Source organism: Schistocerca cancellata, chromosome 5 (genome assembly GCF_023864275.1).
Source record: "Schistocerca cancellata isolate TAMUIC-IGC-003103 chromosome 5, iqSchCanc2.1, whole genome shotgun sequence".
NCBI classification, from domain to species: Eukaryota; Metazoa; Arthropoda; class Insecta; order Orthoptera; family Acrididae; genus Schistocerca; species Schistocerca cancellata.
Genome location: NC_064630.1, coordinates 35,318,670 through 35,338,952, shown reverse-complemented (window position 1 = coordinate 35,338,952; position 20,283 = coordinate 35,318,670). Strand labels below are relative to the sequence as shown.

At 45.6% G+C, this 20,283-nt stretch overlaps 1 protein-coding gene and 1 non-coding gene across 2 annotated transcripts in view; one reads left to right on the top strand and one right to left on the bottom strand.

Annotated features, from left to right (window-relative positions):
* Nucleotides 1–20,283, top strand: part of LOC126188350 (titin homolog) — a 1,721,077-nt gene that overhangs the window by 938,101 nt on the left and 762,693 nt on the right. The gene's annotated exons all lie outside the window — the stretch shown is intronic.
* Nucleotides 11,129–11,201, bottom strand: Trnaa-cgc (transfer RNA alanine (anticodon CGC)). Its single transcript has one exon. It is a non-coding gene; the product is annotated as a tRNA-Ala (tRNA).

Below are 20,283 nucleotides of genomic sequence, written 5' to 3'. Positions count from 1 at the left end.
TGTACTCCACTACTCCACTACTGGCCATTCAAAAGTCCCTCCCGCAGTTTGGCAGAAAAATGGCCGCCGTATCGTCCGGTTGGCCACTCTCTCCCTATACAGGCTCTCTGTGGCTGGAGCGCTGCTGATGCCCTCTGCCGGCCTCGCCGCTGAGTTGCAGGGTTCGAAATCCCGCGTCACCTGAACTGCAGGGGCTCACACTGCTGCAACCCGAACAGTGTACCATTTGCACGCGGTGTCGTCGGCGCCTTCTAACCAGCTCTGCGGCACCGCGGGACAGCCGTACATTTCCAGTTAGCGGAAACCCAATATCAGGTTGAAGCATGCTTTAAAACCGAACTTGTGGCTAATGAAAAAGGACTGCAAAATTACTTACCAAGTAATTCAATTAAAACAACAGTATTTAGATCGATACTTACGAATATAGTTTGATATCAGCACCACATCTGATGTTTGTCATAGAGCGAACAAAACATCATCTTACAGTATCGTCAGCTTTGAAATCAACAGTTTTCCTATTAGACTGGTTTACTACGAAGCTAGAGACACAAACTTTTGAACGATATTCCAATTCGTTTCCTGATATCATACCATATAAATTTTTTGGATGTTTCTTTTCTGTCGAATTGTTTCTATTAAAACTATTTTGTGGTAATAATATACTAAAGTTCATGAAAATGTCTTCTCTTCTTCTGTAGTGGTCAATCCAATGGCAGCTTGTCTCAATTCTGTGCGTCTTTCAGCTTTTCTCTTCATTTCTTTATAGGTGTTACATCCCACATCTTTCACGATTTGATCCATGTACCTTGGTCGTTTTCCCTCGACATATCCCTCTATGATTGTGTTCAGGAGTCCTTTATGTCTTAATAGATGGCCTGTAAATTGCACTCTTCTTTTAACAATGAAACTCCAGAAGCTTCTCTTCTGACCAGCTCTTTCCAGAACCACTTCGTCTGTGATCTTTTCGATGCATTTTATTTTGAGCATCCGTCTATAGCACCAAATTTCAAAAGAATTTAGCTTCTGGTCTTCCTCTGTCCCGAGAGTCCATGTTTCACACCCATAGCACGCCACACTCCACACATATGATTTCAAAAATCTTTTCCTGATTTCAATGTTGATGCTCTTAGATGTTAAGATGTTTTTCTTCTTGTTAAAAGCAGCCTTTGCTTGAGCAATTCCATTTCTCACTTCTGCCTTGCTCCTTCCATCCCAGGTAATATTTCTGCCCAGATAAGTAAATTTATCAACTTGTTCAAGCAGTTCATTGCCTACATGAACTTGGACTTTCAGTTGATCTTTTTTGTCGCATGCCATTACTTTTGTTTTTGCTTTATTAATTATCATATTATCTTCTTCCGTCATAACTTTATCCATTCTATCCAGTAGGGCTATAAGATCTTCTTCACTTTCAGCCAGGACAGCTATATCATCGGCATATGTTATCTATTCGTTGGCCATGAATTACTAGACCAGTCTGTGAATTTTTCCTTACTTTTTTAACCGCCTCTTCAATATATAGGCTAAAGATAACAGGGGATGGTGCGCAACCTTGTCGGATACCTTTCCGTATCTGCACCTCTTCTTGTTTTGTCCGTCCACGGATAACTGCTGTCTCGTTTTTGCACAGGTCCCATATCATTTTTCTATCATTATAGTCTATTCCTACTTAGTCTATATAGTGTTCATGGAAATGTGCTGAAGACACATTAAATGGCACCACAAAGAACAAAAGCCGTATAAAAGTACAAGGCGCCAAGTCATTGCGATGGTTAGTAGTTCACTGCAGCCGGTCGCGGCCGCCCTCGCTCGCCGCCCGTGTCTCCAGCGTCCCTCCAGAGCTGGGTGCGGCCCCTCGCCCCGGTCTCCAGGACGGAAGCTCGGTTCCAGGCTGCACGCGTCAGGCGGTCTTCTAGGAAACGGCAGACTTGTGTGCCGATGCGCTGCGACACGTTTCTGCACGGCGCCTGCCTCCACACTGCCGACATCCGGTCTGGATGCCAGACGGCAGCGAGGCTCGCAGATCGCTCTGAACACACTTGTGCACGCCTGTCCTCTTAATGAACACGCGGTGAAAAATACAAAAGTTAAAGAATCAACACGATCAGCTCGTGAAAAATATTCATAAAGAAATCGTGTCCTAACTGACACTTCCCACTCAAGACGTGCCTTTTGTTTATTGCTTTACAAACTACGGCGTGCACACACTTTATTCAACATGCAAACGTCACTACAGATATTCGGATTTAGGTTGCGACATGTTGGATATGTCTGCCGTCATTGGCGCTGATGTGGCGCAGACGAATTCTGCATGACCCGCTGACTTGTCAGAACTTCAATGCTGTCGATGACCTGAACGGCTCTTTCCACCTCGGCAGTGGTTTTCGGGTTATTGCTGTATACCTTGTCTTTAATATAGCTCCACAAAAAGGAATCGCTGCGGGTTTGACTTCTTAAGTAATAGAACCCAGTACGTTGTCCTCGATGGTGAGTGTTCATCGGAGGTGAGGGTATCATCTGGAGTGCCCCAGGGAAGTGTGGTAGGTCCGCTGTTGTTTTCTATCTACATAAATGATCTTTTGGATAGGGTGGATAGCAATGTGCGGCTGTTTGCTGATGATGCTGTGGTGTACGGGAAGGTGTCGTCGTTGAGTGACTGTAGGAGGATACAAGATGACTCGGACAGGATTTGTGATTGGACTAAACAATGGCAGCTAATTCTAAATGTAGATAAATGTAAATTTATGCAGATGAATAGGAAAAAGAATCCCGTAATGTTTGAATACTCCATTAGTAGTGTAGCGCTTGACACAGTCACGTCGATTAAATATTTGGGCGTAACACTGCAGAGCGATATAAAGTGGGATAAGCATGTAATGGCAGTTGTGGGGAAGGCGGATAGTCGTCTTCGGTTCATTGGTAGAATTTTGGGAGGATGTGGTTCATGTGTAAAGGATACCGCTTATAAAACACTAATACGACCTATTCTTGAGTACTGCTCGAGCGTTTGGGATCCCTATCAGCTCGGATTGAGGTAGGACATAGAAGCAATTCAGAGGCGGGCTGCTAGATTTGTTACTGGTAGGTTAGATCATCACGTGAGTGTTACGGAAATGCTTCAGGAACTCGGGTGGGAGTCTCTAGAGGAAAGGAGGCGTTGGTTTCGTGAATCGCTACTGAGGAAATTTTGAGAACCAGCATTCGAGGCTGAGTGCAGTACAATTTTACTGCCGCCAACTTATATTTCGCGAAAAGACCACAAAGATAAGATAAGAGAGATTAGGGCTCATACGGAGGCATATAGGCAGTCATGTTTCCTTCGTTCTGTTTGGGAGTGGATCAGGAAGAGAAGATGCTAGTTGTGGTACGAGGTACCCTCCGCCACGCACCGTATGGTGGATTGTGGAGTATGTATGTAGATGGAGATACAGCGCATATTATTTCCCATTATGCCCCGCGCCCAACCGTGCTGTTTACACGTCCTAACGCAAACCGTTCAGAAGTTATGACAACTTTATTTCATACAGTTCAATAATTGTCACCCTTTTCTATATCTCTCCTAAAACGCCACGATATCTCCCTTTCTGTGCTTTTTGCGATATTTTCTTCTTATGACTAATACTTGTGAAACACCTTTTATCTATTTTCATGTATGCTCCAACTCCTCTCCCGTTATAAGTGTATATGCATTCTTTAAATCATATTGCCAACGGAGTTCCAGTCTGGTAGACGTATAAGCTATCACAGCCCGGGCTGTTTGATGTATCACGGAATTTTCAATCTTATCTTGTGCGTTCCAGGTTTGCATCGATGCCACATATTTACCAGGTAAATACTGCTGGTTCTCCTGTGTATATTTGTTTTCGTTTTAACCTACCCGTCTCTTACTATGGAAATTCATTGCAAAATAGTCCATTTACTTCCAGTGAGTTACTTCATTTACGAGAATCATAATAAATAGCGGTAAGATATCCATTTCACTGTCAGGCGGCACTGTGAGGCTAAGAGAACCTAAAAAATTTATTTCTTTTTACCCAGTCGTTTCCTTACAATTACAGGGTAGCGTGTAAAATGCTGTACAGGAAAAAAGCCACGCAAATGGAATGTGTTATTAATTTTATTGAAAGAATAATTCATATCACGAAAAACTAACTCAAATACATAGAACTGTATTGTTTAAAGGTGCGGAAAATGACATGAAGTCCCTCATTATGGAAGCCGAAGACAGAACTGAGAACTTAACGGTATATCGGACTGTGTGGCTGAAGCGTACTATGCCAATAGCAACCAGACTGTAGTTCTGCTCTCGGATGTGCATTCAGTTCCTTTTGGGTGTCACGGACAGAGTTACCGATTTCTTGAAGCCACCGATTCTGCCCGTTACTCGATGAGTAGCGCCCACAGGCATGAATGACGCCTCGCCGGCTTCGTCTGTCTCTGGTAGCTGGCGGCACTGTCAGAAGCTTCCAGAGACCAACTGCCGGAGTCTGCCAGGAGTACGGAAGTCCGGTCTTGTTGTTCTCGTCGCGTTCAGTCCGATGACTGGTTTTACGCAGCTGTCTGCTCTATTCTATCCTGTGCAAGTTCTCTTCATCTCTGAAAACCCATCATCACTGAAAAGCCGCTGCAAACTACATCCATTTCAACCTACGTACCGTATTCCGGCCTTGGTCTGCTCTACGACTTTTACCCCTACACTTCCGCTGTTTCCAAATTTGCGAGGTGCCGGGGCTAGCAGTGTATTTGACACTAAATTCTTCCAGAATCTTCATATGGAAATGATGCCCTAAGCCCTCCGTTTTCTAACTCCAACTTTTGCTGTTCACATGGATTAAGAAGAAACGCGAACTGACTGTAATCTACCCTGCAAGTGGAGCAGAAAGGAATTTGACACCTGCAGTAATTTAATTTGATAGAAATTAATTTGATAAAGGAAAGTTTCATTAACATAGGGAGAAATGAAATGGTTGCTCTACCGATCAACAGAATGAAATTTCTGTCCAAAATAGCAATTTGATTTATTATGACTAAACTCAAAATAATAAACAAAACACATGAAACATTTACTATTCGTCAAACTGGATACTCAAATAAATGCTGTGAAGGTGAAGTTGTCCATAAACTAGATTGTGACATTTATGACCAAGTTGTATGTGGAGCCAATTTCTTGCAAATCAAATCTTATGAGAAACACCCAGCCAATCCAACATCAATTGCTGCTACAGTAGTGAGAACTCAGACAATGAACACCCAAGATAGAACCACGTTAGAAAGGACGTGAACAGGCACGCTCTGCTGAGCTCTGATTGTCACATATCTAAATTCCCTAATCTGTCAGTGCTGCGGGCATACATTACCAAGCTATCTTCTTAACTGCAAGGACACGATCTGGCATACCGGAGGCGATGGCTGGTTGCTTCGACGTTCCGTCGTGGTGATGATAATGTCGCGAGTATAGCCCGAAAGAAATTATCCTGGTCTGGGTGTTCCAGACTAAAGACTTCCTAGCAACACAAATGCGCCTCTGAGGGAGACGAAGAAGGCTCGCTACACAATCACTGGCGGTACAGTGATTGATTTTGACAAGCGAAGTCACACAGTAACTCCGATACAATCAACTTTAGCCAAAACTGCTCAAGACAGACAACATAGGCCGCTTGTACACAGAACGCTCAATTGCCAACTGTACTCGGAAAGTTACGTTGAAGTCGAAACTTCATCAACTTCGTCAAACAGTTACAATTAAATAAAAGTATATTAGACAGCCAACAGAAGGCAGACTGTCCAGAGCAGCGACAGCTCAGTCTTGTAACCTACCCCGACCAAAAGGCGAGAGCCGACTCTCTCAAGAGCACCTGTACAAGCCGAACACAGAACATTCCCGCCCCCACGACAGTGGCCGTGGTTAAAACGTGCCAATCAGCAACTAGAAAACCTGCGGAAAATTCCACTCTATTGCCGAAGCAGTACTATTCCACCAATGGAGATACTTAGCGCCGATTTTGCTATGTCATGGAGCTATCCCCTGAGCAAGCCAATCACAGTTACGATTTTGCAGAAAACGCGGGAATTTGCCCGCCAAGACTGCCTGGGAACACAAGTCATTCCCACGCCTCGGTGGTAGCCCGTCAGAAAGTGTTTTCACTAAGTTTCTGCGAAGTAACGGAATCTCTAGCCGCAGCCGCTCCTTCAGGCCCTTGTGGGCGTGTCGCCCCCACTCTTATGACAATGTCAGCGTCTGGAAAGCATCCACTCGACTCCCTCACACCCGTCGGCATAACCCTTTCAAGATCAGCAGAACCCGCCTGTCAGCGGACCACCTGGGTGACGAGAGACACTGCGTGGGAAGTCCACGTGTGAAGGAATAGCGACATTTCATCACATGCAATCAGAGAGGAAAATATTCATATCTTCTGAGTTCTCAATACTAGCGTTGTAATGACCAACTCGGCTATACTTCCCCAAATCGAATTACTCAAAGATAGAAATATGAGAGGGGCTCATGCCACCTGTCAAATTCATGAGTCCTTGATAGTTCAGGATATTCCTGTTAACCGATCCCTCATTTCAGTCAAGCTGTGCCATAAATTTCCTTTCTTATCAATTCGATTAGTGCCTCTACATCAATTGTACGACCTACCCGTCTAATCTTCTGAATTATTCAGCAATACAACATTTCTGAAACTTCTACTCTTTTGTCGTCTAAACCGTTTATTGTCTGTGTGTCAGTTCTGTAACGTATTACACTCCAGATAAATACAAATATTTAAATTTATTTTTGATTTCAACAAATTTATCTTTTTATGAATGGCGCCCTGTAAGTAGCCATAAAAAAGTTTCAGTTGCGATCCTGTTGAAAACTTGCGTAACGCCGACTTCATTTTCCTGAAAGAAAAACAGCTGGCTACACTTGTTTTTCCTTTCCCTGAGAGCCAGGTAAGAGCTGCGCTCCCCCCCCCCCCCCCCCCCTCCCACCACCACCCATTGCTGACGGGTATGGGTGCACTTGTTGGTTTCCTTTACTGGTTGTTCAGTGTACGGATTGACCACCATCGACACTAGGCTCCAATCTTGTCTTAGTACTTTTTCAACCATTCCCTCCCTTCATGTCCTTCGACTCCTATAACTGAAGTATGGTTCTTCACAACCTGTAGAAAACCTTTCAGGCCCAGTAGCTACCCAGAGGTGAAAAGTCTTGCACACGATAGAGTAGCATGGAGAGCTGCATCAAACCAGTCTTTGGAGTGAAGACGATAACAACAAGATGAACAAGAATCATTTCATTCCAAAGAATGTATTCCAGTCAGCACTGTCAACTACTTTTTGTACATCTTACTCCCAAAACTTCAGTGTAATCCTTCGAAATGGGCTTGTAGTTTCGAGATGCGTTGGACTTAAACGGGATAGTAAAAGACGTCGAAATCTTCCAGTAGGCAAATAGCAATTTGTTGAACAAGCGGAGGGCTTCGTTAAGATAAACGTTGGAACAGGTGCCACTAATTCTCACTGCGTAAGCAAAATCTAGATCCGATTTTGACTGCAGTATCAGATATGCATCCTCATACATTTTCTGACTCGTTACTGACGGTATTCAGATTATTCCATTACTTAGCCATCCCTTCCTGCTGGTAACAGTAGCTGTAGTAAGGTGTTACTATGGCGACCGTCCGCCTGTTTAGCTGAATGGTAACATGTTTGCCTGCCACGCAGCGGGCCCGGGTTCGATTCCCGGCCGAGTTGGAGATTTTCTCCTCCCGTGGACTGGACGTTGTGTTGTCCTCCTCATCATTTCATCATCACCGACACGCAAGTCACTCAGTGTGGTGTCGCCTGAAATGAGAATTGCTGCCCAGCGCCAAACTTCCCCGAATGGAAACTCCCGGCCATCGATGCCACATGATCATTTCATTTTTTACTACGGCGCTGCCCTTCTTGCCGTCAGCCCCTCCGCCCTGTGCAGGAGGCCACGCCCCTTCCTCTGGCAGTCCAGTCGCACGCCTCCTGTGCCCCTACGCGTCCCACTGGCCGTCGCCCGGCTGTCCTCGCCCCAGTTCACCCGCATCGCCTGACCCGCCTTCATCTGTATCGCCCCGCGGAACGTTCCACGCGCAAAGCGGAGCTCCGAAAAGAGAAACCGAAAGCTCGCGGGGCGCGCTCGGGGCCGCGCAGAGCGTGGGTGCGAATTAGCTGGCGGCCCGTGGCGGCTCTCGTAAAGAACGTTCATCAGCATGCGGTACCGGCCGGCGCCTGTCAGCCGACACGCCGGGCGTAGGAGGCCGCCGACAGCCGGTAGCCGGGGGCGGCGAGGGGCGGCAGGGAGCGGCGAGGGGCGGCGAGCGGAGGCGAGGAGCGGCGATGGTCGGCGCGGAGCAGCAGGGAGCGGTGGCGAGGGGCGTCGGGGAGCGGCAAAGGGCGGCGAGGGGCGGTGGAGATTGGCGGGGGCAGCCGGCCGGCGCTGCGCTGCGCTGCGGACCGCCAAAGTGTCAAAACTGTCGCGGCAGTAGGAGGACACACGCTTCACCCGGTCCGGTTTCCGACGTGTGAGCGGACGCAATCAATAACAAACGCCCGTCTTCATTTGCTCCTCTGTCAGATCTCATCTTATGCTGACTCCTGCAATCCGCTTTTTCATAACTCTCGAGACTTTCTTACTAGTCTCTGAGTCGGCTATTTCTCTCGTGCGCAGTTTCATCTCTGAATCAGGAGATACATGTATTTAGTATCAGTCTAGTTGAGTCAAAGCTTGCAGGACAAAATGTCAGTTAGCATACTCCTCGCTATGGAGAGCTGCAGATGGAATGTCAAATCAAATCCCTTTCAGCTGTCTGATTTCCAAACTGTTATTTTATTGGGCTACCAGTTTTGGCGATTTACGACGCCCCCTTCAGGCCCCCCTGACCGACGTGGTACCTGTAGATTACTGCTTGATACAATGGTGACTTCTACCATCATCTGCCAACTGTCCTTGAATGCTGGCTCCTATTTCGGCCGGAACCGAGGGTGGAATCATCCTACATGTCGGTCAGGGGGCCTGAAGATGGCGTAGTAAATCGCCGAGAATGGAAGGCCAATGAAACAACAGTTTGGAAATTAGACGGCTGAAAGGTGTTTGATTTCACATTCTGTACTGAACAATCGAGTCCCGCAACCATATCTGAAGAGATGGACATACAGAGAGCTGCAGATGGTGTGGAAATGGTGTTAGGCGGTCATGTAAACTTCTGCCGCCGACAAAAGTCGTGACAGTCAAGTAGTGTGTCCAGGCTAGCAAACACAAACGCAAAACACATCTGTATTGAAAAGCAGATAAAAGTTCGCCTGACGCCTTCCTAACAGGCAGCTCCACTCCTTCCAAAATGTTTAAGTGTAGAAACTATGTGGCTTAAATTCGAAGAAATAGTATTGGCGCCAGTTGACAGGATTATATAAAATCCATACATACTATAAAACGGATGTGTATGTATTTCAGATATCCTCCTAAACTACAGAACCGATTTCAACCAAACTTGCTACACACATTAATTACTACCTGGAAAGAAATATTGTGTGGCTAAGAACCACCAATTTCCTGTTAGGGTGGTGGTGATAATTCGGAAAGAGAAGAGGGTGAAAAGAGATTAATAGACAGAGAGGGGGAAGGAGGACATTCACATTGATGTGGGGGAGGAGGAGGTGATGAAGAACGAGAGGGAGAAGGAGGAGATGGACAGATACTGGAGGAAGAGGAGGTTGACAGAGAGTGGCAGTTGGCAAGGAGCAAGGTGGAGGAGAGTGAAGGAGCGAGGGGGAAGAAGGAGGTGAAGTAATAGAATTGGAATAATAACGTACCCAGGCAGCGCTGTGTTCTCAGCTAGTAAATTAATATAATACGGCACTGATCGCCCAGGTCAGAACATTGTTGGCAACGAAGAAAGCAGACCAATTCAACAGAACAGAAAATCCGCAAGATTGGCGACGCTATACTCCAGCTCCAAATGTAATGCGGACTTCAGTGCGACAAGCTTTCATTAGCTGTCTCTAAATATAACAAAAACTCGAAAGAGATTGTGTTCATCTGTAAAGTTCATCAGCGGCAAGACACAATCAATAGCTTCACTGCGTGATATGAATGGTAATATTACCAATGATAGTGCCACAAAAGCCGAGATACTAAACACAGCTCTCCGAAATTATTTCACCAAAGAAGACGAAGTAATATCACCAGAATTCGAATAAAGAACACTTTCCAACATACGTAACTTAGAAGTAGATATCCTCGGTATAGCTAAACAGCTTAAATCACTTAATAAAGTCAAGTCTTCCAGTCCAGACTGGGTATCAGTCAGATTGTTCACAGAGTACGAACGTTCCACAAATGATTAATATTCTGCTACACCATTTCTGGCTAAAGCCAGGCAACCTAATGGTGGATAACATGAGATGCGCATATATCAAGTAACTGTGTGAACGTTCCACAAATCATAGAGATCCTACCGCACCATGTCCGGCTAAAGCCAGATGACCTAATGGTTAATAACGTAAGACGAGCTCATTTCCTAAAGACGCAGCATGATATAATAGCGAATTTTGAAATAAGCGTCATCAGAAATGCATAAAAACAAGAACACTAAGAAAGAAACCACTGTCAAAGCAAATGCAAAGACAGTGGTAGTCAGCGGACTGGCGTTATGGTGTAGTAGCATCACTTCACGCAGTCTTCTTGATTGTAGTTCCTGGACTGCGTCTGCAAGAGATATCAGTTGTTGACAGTAAGTGTGAGCAGTGATGGTTACACCTCGGGGAAGCAATTCGCAGTACATCACACCGTCGCTATTTCACCAGGTGCATGCCGGTAAGCCGGCCGTGGTGGCCGAGCGGTTCTAGGCGCTTCAGTCGTGAACCGCGCGACTACTACGGTCGCAGGTTCGAATCCTGCCTCGGGAATGAATGTGTGTGATGTCCTTAGGTTAGTGGTGGTGGTGGTGGTGGTTAGTGTTTAACGTCCCGTCGACAACGAGGTCATTAGAGACGGAGCGGAAGCTCGGGTTAGGGAAGGATTGGGAAGGAAATCGGCCGTGCCCTTTCAAAGGAACCGTCCCGGCATTTGCCTGAAACGATTTAGGGAAATCACGGAAAACCTAAATCAGGATGGCTGGAGACGGGATTGAACCGTCGTCCTCCCGAATGCGAGTCCAGTGTGCTAACCACTGCGCCACCTAGCTCGGTTGTCCTTAGGTTAGTTAGGTATAAGTAGTTCGAACTTCTAGGGGACTGATGACCTCCGATGTTAAGTCCCATAGTGCTCAGAGCCATTTGAACCATACCGGTAACATTATCTTTTGCGGGTGTGCTCAGGTCTTTGTACGAGAAGTTCCTGCTTTATTTTGGCTCAACCATTCCTATCTTTTCCGTACGTCAGCATAAAGACACCATTTCTCGTCACCAGTAATGTTGGAGAATAGGAATGTGGGGGATACTGCCCACTGGTCTAATAGAGGGTGCCTAGGAAACTGTTTTCTCTGATAGCTAGGCAACAGTTCAAGCAAATCGAAAGTTAATTTAGTGACTGAAGTTAATAGTGAGCTTTCTTTCTGAAGCACATCGAAATTCAGTAAAATACGGTTAGTCTTGGACTACCTAAACAATCATTTCAAAAGCTACTTGAATCTACGCAATTTAGAAATAAGAGATTTAACTTTGAACTTGAATTAAATGATTCTGAACAATTAACAATAGTAAAATTTAGTACGTACCAAGCTGAGCTGCAGTCACAGGTAAGCTAAAATATGCTAACAAAACTCGCACTCTTAATTTGTGCTTGTGTAATCTAAATATCGTACCCAGCTATGAATACCTTAACTGAACTTTGAAATTAAAACAGTCAAATGCTATATTATTACTTTACTGCTGGCGTTTGAATTTCAACGATACTCGGGTTCATTCCGGAAAAGGAAGGGACCCTGCTTGGTAATGCAACTGGGACAATGAGCAACAAATGTTCACGCTAAGTTGCTGTAATTATAGTTACGAAAATGGTACAGTTTGAAATGCTGAGGTCTGCCATACAGTTCTAAAACTTTACGTGCTTCCAGTCTTCCTCGTTGGTTGATTGAAGGTTTGAAGCCGTCGATCGAGGAGGTGGCGACAGTCACTCATTGTCGGCCGTCGCTGTTGCAGAAGCTGGATGTTGGCGCGCCTTCTTCTCGACACGGTCACCAGGCGAAACGGGCTCTTGGTGTGCGCCAGCTAATGCTTCCCGTCCGCGACACCGTGTGAGAAACTATCATAGCAAGTCGAGCGCAATTACATTTTGCCCAACCCCGAAAGCGCGGCAACTCGCGGGAGCGTCACACAACACACCTGCTCCACTCGCTACTCCAGCCAGACTCCCTCTCTCTCTCTCTGCCCGCGCTCCACGCGACAGAGTTAACACTCCCAAAGATCCTACACACTTTCATTCTTCACACGAACAATCGATGTGATCGTTCGATAGCAGTTTTCCCTAGGCAAGAACTAGCGTAAAAATACAAATCATATTTACGAAACAAACCAATTATACATCGACATAAATGCATAAATATATATATATACAAATAGTAAAACAATTACAATATGCGAAGACAGAGAAATGTTATATATTCAGGTAACAAAAATAAGGAAAACAAATTTATAGTACAATAGATGGAAATAGGAGGATATGCATTTCCGGCGTTACAAGCGTGTGAACCATTCAACGAAACATAATCGATACGGGCTTTCCGAGCCGAAGGGCCACTCGTGTACCCTCGATGGTTGCACGACACAAAGCTGTACGCCTCGCCTGGGTCCGTCAACACCCACATTGAACTGCTGATGACTGGAGAAATTTTGGCTGATCGCACGAGTCTCGTTTCAAACTGTATCGAGCACGTGTACGGGTATGGAGACAACCTCATGAGTCCATGGACCCTGCATGTCAGCAGGGGACTACTCAGGCTGGTGGAGGCTCTCTAACGGTGTGGGGCGTGTGCAGGTGGAGTGATATGTGACCCCTGATACATCTACATATGACTCTGATAGGAGACACGTACGTAAGCATCCTGTCTGATCACCTGCATCCACTCATGTCAACTGTGCGTTCCACCAGACTTGGGCAATTCCAGCAAGACAATGCGACATCCCGCACGCCCAGAATTGCTACAGAGTTGCTCCAGGAACACTCTTCTGACTTATAAAGTAACGAGTGTAGCAATCAGTCCCCCTTTTTCACATTTTATTAAGCAAATACAGATTTCGGCTAGTAGCTAGCCATTCTCAATGCACATTGAGAATGACTAGCTATTAGCCGAAATCTAGATTTGCGTAATAAAATCTGTGAAAGGACGACTGATTGCTGCACTCTATAATTTATAAGTCTCATAACAGTCGCTGAGTGCACCCACTTTCCGAATTGAAGATAACCTGACACTCTTCTGAGTTTAAACACTTCCGCTGGCCACGAAACTCCCCAGACGTGAACATTATTGAGCATACGAGGTGCGGCTAGAAAAAAACCGGACTGATGCTGGAAAAAACATTTATTTACAATTATTTACAATTTCATGTTATCTCCTTCAATGTACTCTCCTCCTCGGTCTCTACACCGCTCCATACGAATTTTCCAGTGTTCATAGCAATGCTACAGATCATTTTCGGTAAGTCCATACATTTCTTCCGTCGCTTTTCCTTTTACTGCTTCAACAGTCTCAAATCTAGTTCCTTTCAAAGCTGACTTGACTTTAGGGAAAAGAAAAAAGTCACAGGGGGCCAAATCAGGTGAGTAGGGTGGATGATCTAAGATGGGAATGTTGTGTTTTGCCAAAAACGTCTTCACTGACAATGCACTGTGAGCTGGGGCATTGTCTTGGTGAAGGATCCATGACTTTTTTCTCCACAAATCGTTCCGTTTTCTCCGTACTCGCTCACGTAGGGTAGCCAGGACGCTAATGTAGTAATGCTGATTCACTGTTTGTCCCTCCGGTACCCAATCAATGTGCACAATCCCTTTGATGTCAAAAAAAAACAATCATCATTGCCTTGAATTTCGATTTTGACATTCGTGCTTTTTTTTTGTCGTGGAGAACCAGGAGTTTTCCAATGCATCGATTGGCGTTTAGTTTCGGGATCGTAAGTAAAAAACCACGATTCATCGCAAGTAATAACATTTTGTAAGAAGGTGGGATCACCTTCAATGTTTTCCAGGATGTCAGAACAAATCATTCTTCGGCGTTCCTTCTGTTCAATTGTGAGACACTTTGGAACCATTTTTGAACACCTTTGTTCATGTTGAAACTTTCATGAAGAATCTGCCTAACACTTTCCTTGTCAACTCCTGTTAACTCAGACACTGCTCTGATTGTTAAACGGCGATCTTGTCGAACAAGTTTACCGATTTTTTCAATGTTTGCATCAGTTTTTGCTGACAATGGTCTGCCAGTGCGAGTGTCATCACTGGTGTCTTCGCGGCCATCTTTAAATCGTTTAAACCACTCAAACACTTGTGTTCGCGATAAACAATCATCGCCGTACACTTGTTGTAACATTACAAACGTTTCACTTGCAGATTTTCCTAGTTTGAAACAAAATTTGATGTTAACACGCTGTTCTTTCTGTACACTCAACATTTTCCGACGCACAGACAAAACGTCAACTTCTTAAAACAGACGCCACGGGCAGACTGAGTGCAGGAGGCAGATGAAACTCGAGCAGTAGGCGGAGCGAGAGTCACGTGACAGGCCACGCGACTTTCAGCCTTATTGCATTCGTTTTATTGTTTCACCAGTACTAGTCCGGTTTTTTTCTAGCCACACCTCGTATCTGGGATGCCTTGCAACGTGCTGTTCAGAAGAGATCTCCACCCCCTCGTAATCTTACGGATTTATGGACAACCCCGCAGGATTCATGGTGTCAGTTCCCTCCAGTACTACTTCAGACATTAGTCGAGTCCATGCCACGCCGTGTTGCGGCAATTCTACGTGCTCATGGGGGCCCTACACGATATTAGGCAGGTGTACCTGTTTCTTTGTCTCTTCTCTGTGTTTGTTAAGGAGCCAGTACAGAAGTTACTCGATCGGATTTTCATATGCGCCCCTCTGAGGCGGTCATGCTTTGCAGTAGCTGCTGTCTAGCGACGTGAGGTGTCGCCAGTGGTTACGGAGAACGCGGCCTCGTGACGCGGGGTCACGTGAAGATCGCGGGCGTATACGGTCGCCGCCACCCTTGTGCAACCCGGTGACTGCACGCCGGGTGGTAGCCCGTCCGGCCGCCGCGCCCACACTGGCCGGCTCCTAATTGCGTTACGCCAGTCGCTGCGTTGCTACGCCGTGATTAATCGCCGCATCGAGCAATTAATCCCTAAATGTCGTTACGCCCGAAAATTAATAGCGAATTATGCGCTCCGCAGTGGGCGCTCCCGCACTTTCCATGTAAAAAGAAGGTAACTTCGAGGTCGCTGTGGACCTATTTCAGTACTGGTGTCGTCCTGACCTTCAGTGCAGCTGTCTCACCGGCTCTTTCGTCACGTATCTACAGCTTAACATCCCGTTGCTAAGAACCGTGTATTGACAAGCTACAGACGAATGTACCACGTCGTCCCCTGCCCAACTCCCTGAAATAAATTGGTTTAGCGGATGTGTGTGCCGGCAGAAATTACAGCGAGACTTCATTTGTGATCCGGTACATCTCTGGGCCAGAAATAGCGCGATCAGAACAGAATTCGCGATTCCCACAATATAAATAAATAATTAACTCAATTTTCCGTAGCTAATTCGCACGATTCTTATCAAGTTAGTTCACAGCCTGCGTAAACATAATTTGTTGCAGACCACTAACCAGCAAAAGACGTAAATATATTTTCGTGGCTCTATCCCTATTACTTGTGAAACATACTTAAAAAAGCAAATCCGTACAAACTTAATGACTTTTCTGGAGACTAGAAATCTGCTCTGTAGGAATCTGCATGGGTTTCGAAAAAGACGATCGTGTGAAACCCAGATCGCGCTGTTCGTCCACGAGACTCAGAGGGCCATAGACACGGGTTCCCGGGTAGATGCCGTGTTTCTTCACTTCCGCAAGGCGTTCGATACAGTTCCCCACAGTCGTTTAATGAACAAAGTAAGTGCATATGGACTATCAGACCAATTGTGTGATTGGATTCAAGAGTTCCTAGATAACATAACGCAGGATGTCATTCTCAGTGGAGAGAAGTCTTCCGAGGTAAGAGTGATTTCACGTGTGCCGCAGGGAGTATCGTAGGACCGTTGCCATTCACAATATATATAAATGACCTTGTGGATGACATCGGAAGTTCAATGAGGCTTTTTCGGATGATGCTGTAGTATATCGAGAGGTTGTAACAATGGAAAGTTGTACTGAAATGCAGAAGGGTCTGCAGCGAATTGAAGCATGGTGCAGAGAATGGCAATTGAATCTCAATGCAGATACGTGTAATGTGCTGCGAATACATAGAAAGAAAGATCCTTTATCATTTAGCTACAAAATAGCAGGTCAGCAACTGGAAGCAGTTAATTCCATAAATTATCTGGGAGTACGCATTAGGAGTGATTTAAAATGGAATGAGGATATAAAATTAATCGTCGGTAAAGCAGACGCCAGACTGGGATTCAATGGAAGAACCCTAAGGAAATGCAGTCCGAAAACAAAGGAAGTAGGTTACAGTACGCTTGTTCGCCCACTGCTTGAATACTGCTCAGCACTGTGGGATCCGTACCAGATAGGGTTGATAGAAGAGATAGAGAAGATCCAACGGAGAGCAGCACGCTTCATTACAGGATCATTTAGTAATGGCGAAAGCGTTACGGAGATGATAGATAAACTCCAGTGGAAGACTCTGCAGGAGAGACGCTCAGTAGCTCGGTACTGGCTTTTGTTGAAATTTCGAGAACATACCTTCACCGAAGAGTCAAGCAGTATATTGTTCCCTCCTACGTATATCTCGCGAAGACACCATGAGGATAAAATCGGAGAGATTAGAGCCCACACAGAGGCATACCGACAATCCTTCTTTCCACGAAGAATACGAGACTGGAATAGAAAAGAGAACCGATAGAGGTACTCAAGGTACCCTCCGCCACACGCCGTCAGGCGGCTTGCGGAGTATGTATGTAGATGTAGATGTAGTAGTAGTAGTAGTAGTCTTTTTCTCTTCGCCAGAACACCCTTTTCGCCAGTGCTAGTCTGCTTTTGATGTCCTCCTTGCTCCGTCTGTCATAGTTTGTTCTGCTGCATAGATAGAAGAATTCCATAACTTCGTCTACTTCGTGACCATCAATCCTCATGTTAAGTTTCTCGCTGTTCTCATTTCTGCTACTTCTCATTACTTTCATCCCATTACTCTCAGTCCACATTCTGTACTCAGACTAGATGTAGATGTAGATCATACAATGAAGCTTTCACGACCGGATGTTTCAGCTGCTGAGAATTTTTCTGGGTTGTATGACCGTGGTTCATGGAACTCTTCAATCACTGACCTTTTGCCCAAGGCTACGTTGGACATCTTCGGAGGTGCTCCTGGTTGTGCTGAATCTTGCCGACTGACGGTCGTACGTCGGAGAGTACCCTAAATACTGTGGGAAGTGGGCGTGGTCTGGATTTCACGTGATAGCTGAGACAAACCTTATCAGAGATAAAATTTTTAGCTATCGATTATAGTACGTCAAAGATAAAAACTTCTCATCGATTCTGTATAGCCACAGTCTATAGATCACTAGGTTTCATGGCTTCTTCTTTTATATTAAAATTATCCCCATGATAATGAGGATAATTATTCCCATTTCTTGTTTCTATTAAAATTATACCCATTATCATGGGTATAATTTTAATAGAAGAGATGAAGCCATGAAACGTAGTGATATATGGACTGTGGCGCTACAGAATCGATGAAAAGCTTTTATCTTTGACTTACTATAATCGATAGTTAAAAATTTGATCTCTGACAATCTATCACGTGAAATCCAGACCACGCCCACTTCCCACAGTATTTATGCCTCTCTTCGACGTACGACCATCAGTCGGCAAAATTCAGCACCACCAGGAGCACCTCCGAAGATGTCCAACGTAGCCTTGGACGAAACGCCAGTGATTGAAGAGTTCCATGAACCACGGCCATACAACCCGGAAAAATTCTCAGCAGCTGAAACTTAATTATGTACAAGGTGACAACTATTGAACTATATAAAAAAAAACGTAAATCTGCTACAAAGTACGGTGTGCAAACATGTAAAAGTCACTACAGATTTTCGGATTTCGGTTATGACGTGTTCGATATGCGTGCCATCATTCGCGATGATGTGGGACACACGAACAGCGAAATTCTGCGTGACCCGCTGAAGTTTCGGGACACCGATGCTGTCGATCACCTCCTGAATGGCTGTTTTCAGTTCAGCAATGGCTTTGGGGTTATTTCTGTACACCCTGTCTTCAATATAGCCCAACAAAAAGGGTCGCATGTGTTCAGAGCTGGGGAATATGGTGGCCAATCGAGGCCTATGCCAGTGGCCTCTGGATACCCCAGAGGCAGAATGCGGTCCTCCAGGACATCAAGCACTCTCCTACTTCCATGGGGTCGAGCTCTGTCTTTCATGAACCTCATCTTGTCGAAATCAGGGTCAATTTGGATAATGGTGATAAAGTCATCCTCCAAAACCTTCACGTACCGCTCGGCAGTCACTGTGCCATCAAGGAATAGTACCGATCTTTCCGTGACTGGACACTGCACACCACCCAGTCATCCGATGAGGGTCAAGAGACTTCTCGATCGCGAAATTCGGATTCTCAGTCTTCCAAATACACCATTTTTGCTTATTGATGAACCCATCCTAATAAAAGGGGCTTCGTCGCTTAACCAAACCATATTCACGTCAAAGTCCTGTTCGCCAATTCTGTGGACAAGAGTGTTTGCGAAAGAACACTCTGTTCCATGGCCCTGGCGTATAGTGGGTGATGGGTCTGAATTTTGTATGGGAAGATGTGCTGGGGTGCAACAACAAATTGTCACAGTGTCTCTCGGTTGATTCTCACCTGTTGTGCAGCTGGTCTGATCGACTTACTGGGGCTCGTTTGAAACACAGTCCGTGTCTTCTCGATGTTTTGAAGCGTTTTCACCCTTTTTGCGCGACCGCCTTTTCCAACACTGTCATGACGAACACTACCCGTCCTCTCAAACTTGCGAATCAAATTCTTGCCCTTTAACACACTTGGACCGGTGGTCTTCAGCTTGAACTCGGTCGCGAACTTCGTTTGAGCCGCAGTTGGGCTGTTATTTCTCGCGTAGTAGGCCTTCACATGCGCTTTACGCTCAGGCACGCTGTACCGTAACATTTGCACGTGAAAATGTCCGACAACAACAAGGCACGTGCTTATGAGCATACTAATTCCCATCAGTCTCCGCGGCCAACCGTGCAGTTTGAACATCCTAACGGAAATCGTTCAGAAGTTGTGACGATTTTCTTTCATGTAGTTCAATGATTATCGCTCTGTATATTATAGATAGTTCGTCTGTAGGTTTTGAAGAGTGCGTCTGCGATTATCAAAATGTGTGACATGAATGGCTTTATCATCTGACTGCATTGAGTTAGAAGCTTAATTTTTTTGTTTACTCGGAGATGGCTTCGTAGACCTTTATATTTTTCAACTTGATATCTCTAACCGTTCTTGAGAAGAAAGCGTCTTAACAGACGGACATACAGGAAGACGGGCAACAAAATGATTCCGTTTCAACCGACTGGTGTACAGAACCCTAAAAATGAGTAAATTTGTATTCCTTTTTACAAATGCTACTTTTCTTTATTAAAAATTCGTCTTGTTAAGGCTTTCGTGGCCACTTGTTGACAAACTGCCTATTGGCTTCTGTCTCGGGTTCTTCGGCCGACGTTCATCTAATGATTTTTCTGACGTTTCGCCAGCACGAGTGGCTGGCATTGTCAAAGCTTCACCCTCCATTGCCGGTGGTGAACTGGAGGCGGCTCGCGGCCGCAGGCTATATGTACCTGGCGCGCCAACGTCCGAGGGCTTCTCCGCGGTCATTTCCGGTGCGTTTCTCCTCTTGCTACCTGCGACGGTCGTTCGCTGCAGTACGGGAAGCCAGGATCCGTTTACCTTAAGGCTTTCCTCTTTCTTGTTGAAAAACACGCAAACAGTTTCAACAAGAAAGAGGAAAGCCTTAAGGCAAACGGATCCTGGCTTCCCGTACTGCAGCGAACGACCGTCGCAGGTAGCAAGAGGAGAAACGCACCGGAAATGACCGCGGAGAAGCCCTCGGACGTTGGC